We start from the raw sequence: 14,375 nt of genomic DNA, 5'->3' as shown, positions 1-14,375 counted from the left end.
CGGCCCGCGGTCACGTGGGCGTTGTTCTCTCTCTGCGCCTGCGCGGCGCCCGGCGCATGCGTACGAGAGACGGCTCCCAGCAATTATCGCTCAGAATTAATTAATTAATTCGTTCGTGCTTAGTGGCGGTTTGCAGTGCAATACCGCCACAGCCCCTTCGGGTCTTCCTCGAGCCCGTGAGGTGCTGGTGCGTGCGCCAGAGGTGGATGGGATCTGTTTGGAAAGCAGATTTTGCATGTGCCCTGGAAAAAAAATTAAATCCTGAGGGGAAAAGAGTCCTGAAATCCCGAAACTGCCTTTTCCTCAGTTGGTGTTGGTGTCTGAAAGCTGAATTTTCTGTCTCCAGGATGAATTTTCTGCCCTTTTGTGAACGTAACTGATGATATCAGATAACTTTACAATAAAACTTTGTGTTTCCAGCACGGCGTAAGGTCATATTACACAAATAAAAATGCATCGGGCAGGTGGAGAATATGTATTAGACAGCCGGGTTCATGTAAATTTCATAATATAATGGATGTAACATTTTACCCCCTGGGGTGCTCGGATTGTGGAAACTTCCACTTTGCACTCTGTGTGGAATAAACAATGTTTCCTTTAGAAACTGAAGTGTTTCTGTGTTTAGAGAGCTCCTAAAATCGACAGCAGCCCAGAGCCTGGTGCCCTGCTCCTCACACCGCCCATGGGGTGTTCCAGCCAGGGATGTTGAGGAATTCCAGCCAGGAATGCTCAGGAATTCCAACCAGGAATGCTCAGGAATTCCAACCAGGAATATTCAGGAATTCCAGCCAGGAATATTCAGGAATTCCAGCCAGGAATGAACAGCCAGAGCAGCGCACAGCAAAAGCAATGAGCCCTCCTGGCCAGGGGCATCGCTCCTGCCTCTTCCCAAAGCTCTGCCTGCTCTCCTGCAATGGAAAATGCCATTTTTCACCCCTATCCCAAAGGCTTTTACACTTCGTGTTTGTGTCTCCCCCTTTCTACAAAAGGCGTTCAATTAATCAGCGGTTCCAAAAGCTGCAGAGAGGATTTTGGCACAGAGTCCTCACACAGTCCTCACCCAGCAGGAAACCACACTTGGAATTACTGGAAATGTGATTCTAGAGGAGGAAGAAAGGGTGAATGTTGGACAGCACTGCAGCGCGTGCAGAACCAGAAAATTCAGGCAGGCTCCAATTCCAAGATTTCCTTGGCTGCAAGCACGTCTCTTGGGATGAGGTTTGGACGTGGAGTTTTGGAGTTTTGGATGCTGGGAGTCTGATGATGCCTCAGATCCAGCTCAGCTGCTCTCCATCAGGCTGCTTGGGGTGTTTGCAGGTGGGAAGCACTGTGCAGACTTGGGTGTAACATCTGCCCACAGCAGGGACTGCCATCAAAGTGCCATTGCCAGCTCCAGCAAATTCATTACAGCTCTCCTACACACTGATTTTTCTCCTGAGCTGCCTCAGTCCCCGGAGACGGGTGTTGTTAGAGCAGTCTTCGTTTCATTTAGTCTTCATTTTGAGTGAAAAGCTCAAAGCTCTACAGGCAAAAATAAAAAGAACCCAAGCGTGTTGCATTTCTCAACCTCCTTAGATTTTTAAGGCAGCTCCTTGGTTTTCTGACTCTAACTTACAATTTTTACCGTAGTCTGGTGGGTTATCACTACTTTGCTTTAGTTTGGGCTGTATTTTGCCTATTAAGAAACATTTGTTTGTTTCATATCAGGAGTGATCAAACAAGTGGGCTCCTTTGGCATTCCTACCACACCTGTCCCTGGTATGGATGCCTGACCACCTGAAGTCTAAGGCAGGCTGGTTTGCTGTCCTAGGAATTAATTTCTGAAAATTCCCATGGCACAGGGGTTAGAGCTAGATATTTAAGGTCTGTTCCAACCCAAACCATTCTGTGATTCTACAAAAACTTTGATCCTGGTTTCTGGAAGAAGCGGGAGGCGCAGTTCCATGTTCCAGCTGTAATGTAGGGATGGCTGGACTGTGAGCAATTATTACAGTAACACCCATCAGAGCACCTGGCTCGCTGAAAGAGCCCTGCTATTTACACAGAAATAAAAAAAGAATCTGAAATCTACCATTTCCAGATGGTTTTCTGTTGAGTGGCTAAATAAACTCAAAAGCTGAGAGTTCCCCACTTTCCAGGTCCATGTCTGTCATTAAATAAAGCACATTGGAGCCATATTGAGGGGAAAAATCAGACATCTGCAGTAAATGAAGCAGGCTTTTGGACTCGCTGCTATCCCCCAGAACCCAGCCATGGCAGCACTTAAAACAAAACCTTTCTACCCCCACGTGCCCAGGAGGTTTCTTGATGTAAAGGTTCTTGGGGTCACAGCAAGCATTCTTCACATTGCTCAGTGCAAAGCTTTCAGATACACTCCGTGGCACTGACTCCTTTATTTATCACCTTCTGTCAGGAGAACTGCTGCTGCATCGGAGAGGTCACAACCTTCTATTCTTCCAAGCCACTGTCCTGTCTTAAATGAACAAGTTCTGCTTAATGCCATAGGCCACACATCAATCTTTGTGCTGAGTCCTCAGTGGAGTCCCCCAGGCTTGAAAAGTAAATTGAGTGAAGAAGGAGATCTGGTTTCTCACATTCTTTTTTCCCTGCAAGAAAATGCTGTGGGTGCTCTCCAGCGTCGCTCCACGGTGAGGGAAGGAGATGGGCCCAGCAGAACCTTGCACAGCTCTGGCTGCACCTGAACTGCAGATGTTCATGGTGAACCCTGCTTTCAGCTTCTCCCAGCCTGAGTCCAGCTGTGGCTGGAGCTGAGGGGCTCGAGGGCAAGCTGGGGAGGCTGAGGAGCAGCCAGTGGGGTTTGTCCCAGGCACTGCAGGGGGATACCCTGAAGGAGAGGAGAGAACAAACACTTGTTTTCATCCTGCTGCAAGTGTAGACTCTGCCAGCACCACAGCAGCTTGCTGGCCAAAATTTTGTTGCTCAGCCCCTCCTTTCATCTGTCTGTTTGTTTGTTGGTTTGGTTTGCTTTTTGTTTTGTTTTGTTTTTTTTTTTCCTCTGCTCTTCTTTCTCTGCCCTTCTTTGCTGCAGGTTGGTAAGAATGCTTTTAAAAATGGCCATTATGCCTACACCACCTCACCTGCTTCCCTCAGCCTTTGCAGCACATAAAAACCTTGTTAAGACATTAAGAGCCTTTTAATTGTGGTAGGGCAAGGAACATAACTGCATCTCTGGATTCACTGAGTGGGACATGAGCCGCCAGCAACACAGCAACCCTCTAGCTTATGTTCTGCAAAAAAAGAGATTGCAGGCATGAGTATAAGCCACTCATGGCTCCTCTTTGTCAGGGCTACTAAAGCACCATTTTGCATTGATTTCACACTAATCCTTCCACTCGTACAACGATGCATCTGCACAGAAATGCCTGTATGTGTGGATCATGTAAGCATGTTGTATTCTTTGTGTGGATTTCCTCCCCACTCTCTGGCTGCTGTTGGATATCTGACACCAGCAGCAGAAGATTTATTGATCTGGTCATAACATATTAAGGCTGCTGAAGAGCAGATGTTAAAAACAGACTTCTTGGCATATATCAGCCCCCAGTGGTATTGGTCTCACACATGTTCCAGTTTATTTATTGAAGCAATTGCTCTTCTCTTTCTCTTCATTATCTTCCTTCTGGGTAATTCAGGCACACCAGAGTCAACCCCTTCCAGTCAGTCAATCCTTCTTGGATCATCGTTTTTGCTTTAGCTTGGGCAACACCCAACAACTTTTCCTTCCTGAGAAGGAAAAGCCCATCCCACTGTTCATAAAAGCAGATGGAAATTTATCAGCTGCAAAAATTTATCCTGGCATAAATACAGTGAAAATAAAGGCTTGAGCATCCTCCTAATTTGATAATAAGCAGGTGCATAATGGGGCCAGGGAAGCCATCTGAAGGGGAACTTCAGTGATATGACCACATACTGCACCCAAGAGGCTGTGATGCACCACAGCAGTGTATCATGGCAAATGAGGAACAAAACACAGCCCTTTGACCATAAAAATGCTGTTTGTCCCATTTTGTCCCAACAGCCAAAGACCTGTGGAATTCCTGCAGAGCAAAGGGTTCTTCCTGTGCAGGGGAGCAGCGTGGCTCTGTGCACCAGAAAGGTGTGACCCTGGTCCTTCTCCAGGAGACAGCCTTGTCACCAGCCTCCTAAACACCTGGAGTGAACACTCTAAGGTGAGGGCTCCCTCCAGACTCCTGCAGCAGTGCAGGATTTTATTCTGCAGTTTATTTCTGCCAGGGATAGGGCAGCAATGCTCGTGGCCACAGCTTTGGTGTAGTAAAATCCAGAGGCCCCCTGCCACCAGGGCTCTGGCATGAGGAAGCAGAGTCCTGTTCCCAGAAATTCCTCTCAGGACTGGTTCTATCCTCCAGCTGCCACCCCAGTGCCCCATGGCCTCTGTTTTTGCTTTGCTGCAAACCTCTGCGCACATGCTTCTGTGTCTGCCTGCTTCAGAAAAATGAAAATTAAATATTTTCCTAATACCTAGCCAGCAGTGGACAGCTGGACCTGGATGGGCAGGAACTTTTCCAGCTCTCCTAATTTTGTCAGTCTTCCTTTTCTTGCCTTAACCCTCATGCAAACTACAGGCAAGGCTGGATTAATCTGGATTTTAGGTGATTTTTTGCCACTCATATGCCATTAGCTCCCCCTTATGCTTACAGTAGCATTCCCTGTTCTTAAGACTGGCAAGGTTTAGAAATTCTGCTGAAATAATAATTGCAGTGAATTTTTATGGAAACAGATGGGGGAACCAGACAGCCATAAATTTAATAACTCCTTTGAGTACTTAGCAGCAGAAACACGAGTCCCCAAATTCATTAAGAAACAAAGTGATTAATGATGATATAGATTTTGCATAATGATAGAAAGCCTTAAAATGTACAACTTTTGAATGCTCCTCATTTATTCTGCCTTATTGGCTGCCTGGACAATTGAAGATGAAAGGCTTGGGAAAGACAGAAAACACAGATTTTAACTACTGGGTAAAGTGAGTAAAATAATGATCCAGTGGCAATGCAGTGACCTTTACAGATGAACATCTTTCAGACTCTCTGCTGTTAGTCTTCCAGCACAGCTGAGTTAATCTAATATTTCCATTTTAGCTCATAAGAGAAATGAAGGAAAATCTTAATTATGCCTGTAGTTGTGGTTATAATCCAGCCCCCTGACACAGGAATTACTCACATCTGTTCTCAACTCATTTTGTGGCCCAATGCAATGACTTAGTTGACTCAGGAAGCAGAGCTAAGAAAAAGTTTACAACAGAATGGCCCCAAGCTCCTCAAATAATTGTGCATTTCCAAATTGTCCCAGAGAAGCCTCCCTGATATTCCCATGGACTGGCTGGAAACAGGAAACCTGGTTTCTTCAGCCACTGCTTTGTTCAGTCATCCTGGTGATTTGGGTCCTTCTTTTTAAAAAGAGTATTAACAGACCTGGTCTCTTCCAAAGGTCTGGAGCTAGTGAAACATGAGGAGGGTTGTCCCTCCTAGGAGAAGTGTGGATGCAGCATTGGTGCTTCACCTGCTTTCCCTCCCCTCCCAGCCAGTATGGACCAGCACAAGACCAAGGCCATCCTGGTGCAAGCTCAGCATGACCCCTTGGGCTATTTGGATGGACCTTCGTAAGAACAGACTCAAGCAGAAGAGGATTTTCTTGACTTTAATGGCTTTGGAGAGCTGGACTCCTCCCTGTTCCTTGGGAGTCCCTCATGCCAATGATGTGGCCCAGCAGTGCTTTGCAGAGATGGTGGCCCTGACTCCTGGGAGAGGTTTGTGGCTCCAGCTCAAGGGTGACCCTCACCTCCACTGCTCAGCTCCATCAGCCTCCTGGCAGAAACAGACTGCAATTGTTTCTGGACAAAGGAGCAGTATTTTTAAAGATTAGTTCATTGACAGCTCTTTGCTCAACTCTGAGTTTTTATCAGCTAAATCCCATCTCAAGCTCCCAGGGAGTGGATGGAAAGTGCTTGGAGTGACCTATAGAACAGCCAGCATGGCTGAAACAATCCCCCTATTGGGAGATGTCACTGAAGAAAGGAACTAAGGGGTTTATTTGAACAGCTGGACTTTGGCATGCAAACTACAGCTGTCTTTTTAACATTAAAAAAATACAGTTTGCTTTAAGAAAAATGAGCTGTGTGATTGGCACTCTGTACTTGATATAATTCATTTTTAGTATCATCTAATTCAAAGAAAAGAGTTTCTCAATCTGCTTAGGCTTTTCAGAGAAGGACAAAGAAACCAAAGGACGTGGGTGACAGGATAGGGACAGGGAGCAGAGGGCTGGGGGGAGCACAGACTCTCACAGCTGTTGGGGCACATGTTGACTGCCCCGGAACTCCTGCACATCCCTTTTTGCCATCACCCCACACTGCGGTCCTGTAAGATCACCTGAAATCCTGCTCCATATTTCCCTCTAAAGAGCTGGGGACAGGAGTGAGCTGGATGGGGAGGACAGAGGAGGTCAGCAGTGGGGAGGAAAGTTGTCTAACTTCAGTCTTCCTTCTCCCTTTCCTGTTAACTGTAAGACAAAGCCCCTGGAGAAATGTGAAACAGCAGCTCCAGAAGATCAGGGAGTGGGTCTTTGTCCACACCCAGCATCAGTCAGGCTGTCCACACACCACCCTCAAACCCAAACTAAACAGGTTTATTGGTACAGGTGAGTGGCTGTTACAGCTCCTCTACCTCTTTCCAGAAGACTCACTTTCCAGTGTCTCCAGCAGGCTGTGATCTCCAAGGGAGAACCCTGACCCCCTTGCTTGTTTTCTTTGACATTTTGTAGCGCAGCCCTTTGGTGAGAGGCAGCCGAGAGGTCCTTCCCAGGACCAGCGGAAGGAGCCTGGTGACAAGAAGTTTTTATTTACCTTCCTGTGACTTTCCAGGGCCCTTTTCCTTTTCCTTCTGTTTTGTAGAGAGAAGCTTGCCAGTTCTTCTCCTCTCAGCAGGATTATCAGAGCTGGCTTCCGATGTGAAGTTTCCCATTGCTGAAAGTTTCTGTCGGTCCCTGCCTTCGGTGCCACTGCGAGAGGCGTTGCCATTCCCAGCTGATAACCTCTCAGCCATTGTTATCTAAGGGAAACAAAAAGCTCTGGGAACAGGGGCTCTGGACATGGGCAAGGAGCAGCACATGACATGTGAATTTGCCAGATGTTACCACTCTGAGTCTTACTAAACTATGCCCTGACCACAGCTGCTTTATCAGCGTGGAAGGAGTTGGGAGATAAGAGGTGATTTTACTGACAGTGCTGGAGTGGCCTGACCAGGCAGCCTGGGAGCAGCTCCCTGACACGCATCACAATTCCTTGCAAATGTGCCAAATGCTGGGTTTTGTGTGGTCCTGACCACTGTTTCATTTGACAGTATCCTTCCTTCGTGCTTATTCAGACAAATTGTTTTCCAGAAAATTACATCATCTTCCAATGCGTACATTTGGTTTATAAAGGGCCTTGACTTTTTCTGCAGCTCAGTTGATGCCTCAAGGCCTGTTTTAATGCTCTTCTGACAGTGTCTTGTGTTTGTCTGATTGGAAATATTCCAGATAATTAAAAAATTACACACCAACTGCTGCTTAAAAATCTATTGTGTGCATATTTATTTTGCATATTTTGGCTTTGGAGAAAGCTGTTTCTATTCTCCATCCCCCCTTTCTGAATCTCCCATGTCAAGCTCTTCTGAAGTCTGCAGAGCCAGAGAGTGCCCTTAAATGATATTTGTTTATTCCTTATTCCCTTTTATTCTTTACAGGAAACAATATGGGGAGGCTGTGCCAGAAATACAGATACTGTAATTATTATTTTTATTATTCCAGTGTATGCACAGGAACTTATTATTTTTAAGTCTGGTCATCCTTGTACCCTGCAGTGCCTTAATTTGCAAGTTCACACTTGAAAGGAGAGAGAATTGCATCCATACTCATTGTCTGTCCTTGTCACAGGCGTGGGGCTGCACTGATGAGCTCTAATCACACACGTGAGTCCAGAACAGGGAGAGGAGGCATTTCTCTGTGCATGGAATAATCAACTCTGAGTTAAATGCAGTGCTTGAAAGTGATTTGTATCCATCCTCACCCCCACCTCCTCAGTCTAATTAACTCCTCTAATAGAATTAATCAGCACACTAAATACGAGACTCACTAACAACTGAAAAAACCACACCACTATCTATTCCAAAATACAATTACACTGACAAACTCAATTACATGCCTCAGTCACTTCTGAAATTACTCACAGTATTGGACTGTGCACAGTTTAAGTTTCATTGTTGAAAGAAATCATAAACACTTTCTAAATTGTACAATGTTTACAGAAATACACAGAAGCACAGCTTTTATTACCCATGTGGCAAAATTAATTTGACACATTGAAAGCAAATGAATAGAGCTGGAGGACTTTATTCAGGCAGTATTCTTCCCACTGATAGAATTTACACTGGGGGAACATCTAACACATTAACCTTATTAAACTCTGATGTAGGTAAACAGCATTTCAAAGGGGATGAGAAAGGATCCAAATCAAAATCCTTATTGCATTCGAATGAGAAACATCCAGTTCTGCATTTCTAACTGTTCTTTTAGTTTACGGCCCCCTTTCACACTAAAGTAAGCTTTTGCTCTGGAAGCTTTTGCAGCAGAAGCAGTCCACAATATGCAGTTATGATTCTGGGTTTAGTCTTTTAAATCTGTGGTGAACTCTTCAGCTGAAAATAAACTCCCATCAGATTTGGTTATATGAGTTTAGGTTAATTTGCAAGTCAAAAAAAGAAGATAAATGTTGCTTGTGTTTTTAATAACCTGAGTTTATCTAAGTTCATCTTGATCTGAAGATACAGAAAGTCTTCCTGAACTTTTTATTTGTCTGGTCATATGCAGCACCTGCTTCTCAGTTTAGTTTATTTTCAAACTGTGATACCAGTCAAACAGTAATATTTCTCACAGAAGGGATAGAGCTGCTCTTGCTTACAACTGGGCACAAGCAGATAAAACTTTGAGCTCCAGGCTGACAAAGTCTGTGTTGAACTTGAAATACAGTGAGTGAAAGAAACATCCTCCTATCCCTAGCAAGAGCCCACATCCATGCAGAACCAGTACAACAAACTTGTTTTGAGCCTAAAAATTACAGTGGCACTTGCCTAGTAGGAATTTTTCAGGTCAATAGAGTAGGTTCAAAATTCCTTTGAAAAAAGAGAGGCCAGCACTTTGAAGAGTTATTCAAGAAGGCAAGGAGCATCTGCTGGGTCTCACTTCCTGCTGAACCTGAGAGAGACACAGGTCCTGTCAAGGCAAAAGGGGTCAGGACTCCCAGGTTCATTTAAAACACTGGAAGAGTTGAGCAGATGCATTCAGAGACCCAACACTGCTCCACAGGGTTGGAGTGGCACCGGGAAGTTGTGGTTTTGTGGATGGATCAGACATGGGATGCTCTACCAGTGTCCATCCCTGTGGGCTCTCCCACCCACCCTTTCCATCCCCTGCTCTAAACCAGGGGAGAAACCAAAACAAAGGAAAGGAAGATTGTTCTGTGCCAAATGACGATTAGCCTGTGTTAGTGAGAAACCATTTCTCCTTCCACTTTCCTTAAAAATGGAATGAATTCTTATCATATTCTGGGACAGTAACATTCAAGGAGCAGGACAACAGAACAGAAGGGATCTCCAGAAAAACTAATCCCATGTCTTCTGGATGTTTATAACAAAATAAATCCCATATCTTCTGGGTGTATATAACAAATATTCTGGGGAATATTTGTTATATTTTGGCTTTTTGCCATGCCTATTTATTTCACAGCACGCCAGTCATCCCTATCCATAGTCCCCTTCCCACTGGAGTTCCTTTCATGTGCAGCCAGGCAATTCACACCCACTACTCCCTTCCTCTCCTTCAGGTGTTTAAAGGTTGTTTAAAGCAAAGTATTAAACCAGATTTTATTCTAATTCACATGTTTGCAGCTCCACAGCCATTCCTGTTAGAAGTGACACAAGCACACAGTTTCACAGCTGAAGATGCATGTTGGGATAAAGATACATTCATGGTATGAAACTGGGGCCTCAAACAAAGGGCTTCTTTTGATGCAACTCAAGAATAAGACTCACTTTGTGAATTAATAGATTTTATACTTTCATCAGTGGAATATCATCCATCAAACTGAAACCTTTCAGAAAGGCTGGACCTATTCCACATCCAGGCACCTTCTTTGTTAATTCTGCACATTTCTGCAGTCAGCAATGCTGCATTGGATGACACCTGCAAAGGATTACAGACCTGATACGATATTAGATAAAAATTACAAGTGAGAAGCTATTTTATTGCTATTTATTTTCATCAGCAGAGCATCCCTTTCCCAAATGCCATTCTAGTTTGGTTGATATTGACTTTTCAGGCTGCTGAGAAGTTTTGTAATTCTTTTTTGTTCATAGTTTATGTATAGAAATCAATACCAGTTTGCAATTTGTTGAAACTGAAATGGTCACAGTAGGAGTAACATGTACCTGATTTATCTTTGCATTCTATTCCCAATCAGAATTGGATTTGTTTTGCAGTCAATCTATGATATCTAATAATTAAAAATGGTGATTTCTACATCTCACGTGCACTTTTTATTAACCTCACACTAAGACATAACTGAAGAAAGCAAGCAGGAACATGGCTGTGAATCTTCCTTAACATCACTGATGTCAGTGGTTGAGATATCGAGGGTCTGGGTTTCTTTTTTCCATCAGAATTTGTGCTCATATCACCAGAAATAGAGATTTCACTGGTTTTCAGGTAGACCAGTAATGATTAACTGCAAAATTATCAGACTCAAGGTCTCCTTTTCTGGAAAGCAGAAATTTTTTTACAGCTTTCAAATCTAACTCAAAAAGTCTGGGTCTGAATAACGTTACCGCATCGCATATTATTCACCTCAAATTTCGTGTTGCAGGGAGCAAACCGCGCTGAAAGAGCCGTGGTTTGGTGGCCCGGCATTGTCACACATCGCTGGAATGTTTCTGGAGTGACACCACCATCTAGTGTCCCGATCCCTCACTGCAGCTTCTCTGCGGGGAAAAACGCGCTTGTTTGTTCACTTCTATAATTACATTATCATAAATAATTCATCTCCCGAGACACATGTACAAGTAGGAGAGAGAGACTGAAGGCCACACAATGCCAGCTTCCTTTTCCTCTTGAATTGTAATAGAAAAGCCAGCTAGGCACACAGTCCTGGGGAAAAATATTCATGAGCTGATTTAGTAATAGCTCTCACAAGAAGACCAAGTGATGTGTTTGGTTTCCATACTTTTCTCCCAAAAGTCCAGTAAAATTGAAAACCACATTAATTCTCTTTTAGCACACCTGGGATATTCAGCAAAACTGGCAGAGATTATGTGTGGAGCCTCAATGCCATGTGGCATCTCTTCCTGCCTTAGGAGCATCTTTAGCTTTCCTGGGAGAGGCTCATGAGAGCTCTGCTGGACCAGCCACACTCGAGGACATTTCACATTTCCTGGTGGGGGTACTGAGCATATTTAGAACCTCTCTAGGATGCCAGAAGAGGTAGCTTTCCTCTAAAATAGGTTTCATGCATCAAAAGCTTCTCTGGAGCCCCAGCTCCGCAGTTTTCTGCCCCTCTCCTCCAGCAATATCAGCCTAATTAAGCCACAGCCTTTGCCTGCTGTGCCCACCCTGGAAAAGTGAATCCAAAGAACTACTAAGTGAATTGCAAACCCTACAAAACTGCCTGAAGGGGAGGAGGATTCTGTTCTGGCCAGGTTTGCTGCAGGGAGACTGGAAAACATGCTGGAAGCCATGAAACCCTGAATGCTTTTTGTTTTTAAAGAAAAGCCTTTTCCAGCTTTTGACTTTTATTACACTTTCCAAAACAATTTCAAGAAGTTCCCCTTTGACCTATGAAAACTCCTGTGCCTAAATGTGCTTTACAATCTTCTCATTCCCCCACTTACACTTTCAATGTGCTGTAACAGTATTTTCAACCAGAACAACACTGCACTGAGGACTGCTGAGGCAGCTCTGCTTTACTGCAGACACTGAACGAGCTGTGGCAGACTGCACCACACCAGGCTCATTATACACATCTTCCACTGAAACTCTGCAGCTCAGAGCAAGCCTTTAACCTGCTGATTGCAAAGGAGAGCCATTACATTGCTTTTGATTCTGCAGCCATAATGGCACCTTTTTTCTTCAAATTATTGACCCAATTTCACTAGGTTGTCTTGACATCCTCAGGCTGAAGGTATCAATGCTCTTGAACCCCTTTTAGCCTTTCATTTTCAGCACACTTAAAACATGCTCTTCAGTGGACTGTGAAGAAATCTCAAACTTCTCCTGCAGCTCAGACATCCCAGCTGTAATCCCCAGCACACCTAATGGTCCTTCTCTGATAACGCCATTTGAAAATTAAAACTACTCAGTTGTTTGGGTCAAAGTGCATTTTGTTACTCCAGGATGAAAGCTAAACAGCTCCTGCTATGGAGATGAAGGGGTAGAGCAAAGGCTGCTGGATTGCAGAACCCTCTGCAGCGAGGGACAGGATGGACACCCAGTAGAAATCCCCTGTACTGGAGCCAGGGACAGACATCTGGGCAGGAAATTGGGGCAGATCTCTGTGTGTCCCCAAGGCCTGAGGGTGCCAATTGCCAGCCCAAGATTGCAGCAGTGTCACAGAGCAGCAAAACTCTCACATCAGCCAGCACCAAAGAGACTTTCCCCAGCAAAGAGGGACACAACCAATGGCACACCTCACTCTGGTCTTGCCAGAAATGTGATCAGGACTGACATGGAGGCAAGTCCTTCCCCCTAACATTAAAATGACATTGTTGACATCTAAACCTGGTGGATCTTTTCTCTCTCAATGTGAGCTGTGTGGCAGCAGCTAAGGAATCCCTTTCAAAGGAAAGTAGTTTTATTGATTTAAGAGAAAACCTTATTTGAGAGATTTGCCACCAACATTCTCCCTTGCCACCAATACCCACCAACCAGAAGACGAGAGACCATTCACAGACTGTTTCCATCAGCATGGGAGTGGTATCAGTAGACTTCATCATGTCCTTTCTCTCTCCTGCCACCTGTTAGTGTCCTTATTAATTACAAAGACACAAACAAACCCCTCCTTCTGTGGTTCCCAAAGTCCCCTGAAGCCACACAGCTACTCAGGTTAGGCATGCCAGAAGATTATTTCAGAGCTTAAAACCAACAGATCTCAGGCTGATTGATTAAGAAAATTGATATAAAGGGGAGATGGAGCACTAATGGCCCTGTGACAGCAGAACCCCTCTGTGAAATAAAGGGGGCAAGAATATATTCACTATAGCAAGGGGAAACTACTTCCCTGGGCACAGGAAAATGTGCTAGATGGGGTTTTTCAGAATTCTTGAACATCTTGCAGAAAGTCTGGGATATCCAATGTTCAGGGTGACTCCAAAGCCACTAGCATCAGTATTTGTGTTTGTGTTTAGGCATCTGTGAAAATTAGGAAACAAAGTTGTCTTATATAAACAACAAAACACAAGCCAGAACTTAAATTGTGGGCTTGGTTGGTAGCAGCAGATTAGAACATTTTCAACTAAGGAAAATACTCAGGAAAGGCTTAAGATCAACTTACTGTGCAAGGAGAAAAATCAGTGCACCAGCTCCTTCAGGCTGAAGGCTAATCACTGCAAGATTAGCAGTGATTTGACAGAGCTTTGCTGTACCTTGATCTTTGAGAGCAAAAATAAAGTGAAAATTCAGCTATTTCTTCCCAGCCCATCCTATTGCTGTGCACCAAGAGCAGCATACAGCAGCACTTCTCAGCTGAGAAACCTTTTGGTCTGGAGCAGAACTTGCTGAGCCAGCCTGGTAAACCCTCTTTGGGTGCTCATCTTTACATTTGATGGAGCAGTGATCCCTCCCTTTCTCAGCTGATGCCTGAACCATCTGGGAATCAATCACTGACATGGCTGGGAGTGACAATCCCTTAAAAAGGCAGATGGGAGAGTTTTACAGAGGAAGGGTTGTATCTTTTTCCTTTTTCTAAGGGGACAGGGATAGGAGAGAAGACAGCATCTCCAAAGTCAGCTGGTTGTTAGGCAGTGAGATAGAAGAACAGTCTGACCCAGGTGGAAGGGAAGGGAAAGGAAAGTTGGGGAGGGCCCTGTGAGAAAACAGGCTGAATAGCAAGAGCAGAATGGTGGGAGGTTTTTTTTGCTTTATGGTCAAATTTGTCTTATTTGAGAAATGCTGTGGGACATTAACCAATCTCTGCTTGGTTAGCAGCCTGCTCGAGTAGGAGTATTATGTTTAAGACCATAAATATTGTTCTTGCACTCTGTCATGTGCTGTGCCACATCCCTTCAAGCTGTGCCCCCAAAAATTGACCCTGCTGT

At 44.5% G+C, this 14,375-nt stretch overlaps 1 long non-coding RNA gene across 1 annotated transcript; it reads right to left on the bottom strand.

Annotated features, from left to right (window-relative positions):
* Positions 1-8,955: 8,955 nt before the first annotated feature.
* Positions 8,956-13,828, bottom strand: LOC120495650. The gene is made up of 3 exons (XR_005626104.1): positions 13,613-13,828; positions 10,915-11,048; positions 8,956-9,267 (listed from the first exon to the last, which is right to left on the bottom strand). It is a non-coding gene; the product is annotated as an uncharacterized LOC120495650 (long non-coding RNA).
* Positions 13,829-14,375: the final 547 nt, after the last annotated feature.

This window comes from Passer montanus, unplaced genomic scaffold (genome assembly GCF_014805655.1).
Source record: "Passer montanus isolate IOZ18808 unplaced genomic scaffold, ASM1480565v1 scaffold9, whole genome shotgun sequence".
NCBI lineage: Eukaryota > Metazoa > Chordata > Aves > Passeriformes > Passeridae > Passer > Passer montanus.
The sequence above is the reverse complement of the archived record's forward strand: the minus strand, read 5'-3'. Positions and strand labels throughout refer to the sequence as shown.